This window comes from Fulmarus glacialis, unplaced genomic scaffold (assembly GCF_000690835.1).
Source record: "Fulmarus glacialis isolate BGI_N327 unplaced genomic scaffold, ASM69083v1 scaffold32048, whole genome shotgun sequence".
Taxonomy (NCBI): domain Eukaryota; kingdom Metazoa; phylum Chordata; class Aves; order Procellariiformes; family Procellariidae; genus Fulmarus; species Fulmarus glacialis.
In genome coordinates this window covers 1-2,099 of record NW_009228160.1, presented here as the reverse complement: position 1 = coordinate 2,099, position 2,099 = coordinate 1, and positions in this window count along the sequence as shown.

The following is a 2,099-nucleotide window of genomic DNA, read 5'->3' as shown; positions in this document are numbered from 1 at the left end:
AAAAAAAAAAGAAAAAAGAAAAAAAAAGTTTCCTCCTAGGGTATCTTTCGTGTCTGAAATCAGCCTCGCCACACTGGACCCAGAGCTCCAGCTCGCCACCCTGCCTGACAGCAAAGAAGGCGTGTTTGCTATCCGCATGCCCTCAGACCAGCTTTCTGAAGACGCTTGAGCCATCTTGAGCAGTGGGTGCAAATCTGGTTCATCTAAATGGACTCAAAGCGAATGATCGCTGAGGTCTCTCTGATCAGAAATAATGGTGATGTGATCTCTGGAGATGCTTGAAGATACTTTAGTGCTGGGGATGTGGGGGGCCTGGGGGTCTGGGGGAGGGGGGGTTGGCTGCTTGCAAGACCTGGTACCTCTGACGATGCACCTTGCAGTAGCCCTGCACTTGCTTTCCTATTTTTTTTATAAACTGGAATATTTTTCCCAGTGGCCACCTAGTAACTTTCACTTGGATGCCCAAGTAAGTCTGATTTTTGCGGCTGGGAGCGTCTTTGCTGTGATGAGGCTTCTCGTCACCCCGTAGCAGCCTCTGCCTTTAGGAAGAGATAGGAAATAGCAGGTTAAGGGATACTGCACTTCTGTCAAACTCCATTTCGCACTGTACAGAACACGTTCAACCAGTATCACTGTGATGCACCTAACTCGGCGTTCCCCGGGAGACCGTGTTAGCCTATATATTCTCAGGGTCCTTCTGCTAGCCAGTACCAGCTCTGGACAGTTGCCTCAGCGCTAGCCTGGCGTACGCATCCTCCTCCTCCTCTTTCCTTTCCAGCATGAAGAGAAGTGCATTGATCAGAAATCCAGCGCTCTCCCACTGGTGTTTATGCTGTGTGGGAACCGCAGAGCGTGTGTCCCCCCACCCTGCGGTGGTTGGAAGGAGCAAGGGGGGGATTCAGCCAGGTCTAGCTCTCCGCCGGAGGGTTTCTGACCCCTCGCCCACCCTTCCTCTGCCTGGAGGTGTTCAGCCGGCACACCCGTTAGCTTCTGGGGAGAACTGGCCCCGTGGCATCCAAGGGATGGTAACTGCTCGGTGCTGGGTGCCGGAGAGCCGTGCTGGGGAGGGAGTAACTGCTGTTCCTCCTGCTGTTGAGGCTCTCCACGGGTGCAGACGCACTGGCACTTTGTGGCGTTCCCGGTGGTTGCTCTGGGCAATCTGTCGGCACCCGGCGCTCGGAGGCGAGACTCGCAGCGGTTCCTTCAGAGGAGTGGTGTGTGTTGCAGCACATCCGAGTTTCTGTTGCTTTGTTCTGTTCTTGCTGTTGTCTCTTGCATTGTACAGTAGCTGTAACCATTCGGAGAAGAACTAGTCCTGTAAAATGCAAACTGAGTAACTTATAAATGTTAAAGGAATTTTTAAAAGAAATTTCAGAGCAGCAGTTACTTCTAATTTTTCCCTGCATTTTTAGCAGATTGTATGGATTTTATATTAGCCTAGTAACTGTCAGGTTTTGATTGGTCAGACTAGTCCCAGAAATAAGGATCTCCAGCCCTTTTGTATCTTTTGTTACAAAATTTGGATAAAACTTTTAATAAAGACTTCAGTTTTTAAAAATCCATTGCAATGAACGTTGCCTTCGCTGCCTCTGCTCTAGGAACATCCGAGCTGCAGCCAGCCTGCAGGAACACTTGGTGGAAGTTTCGGGGCAGTTTTTCTTGAATCTCTTCTGGGAACGGTGACTGTCCTGTGCCCCCAGCATGGCCTGGTTTTGCTCTGAGTCCCAGCTGGGTGGATGCTCGGTAAGTGCAGCTCAGCTGGTGGGGCTGATTTGGGAATGCCAGGGCTGCTTGTGGGATGGGGATGAGGACGGGGACGGCGTGGGGGCTCTGGGGTGGCACAGACCATCCTGACGCAGAGGAGTCCCGGCGCAAATGCGTCCGCAGAACCTGCGTGGGAAGGTGCAGCCGCTGCTGTGCTGTGCTCTCTGCCTTCGGAGGTGGCCGCAGCCGGTCTCACAGGGTCAGGATAGGTTGGGGAAGGGTCCTGCTGCTGGGTTTTAGGGCAGGCACCTGTGTTCTGCTCTGGAGGAGGAAACTGGGTGTTTGGGTACGAACGCAAGCCAGGGAGGAGGAACCCCACTGCAGGTTGGGCTGGG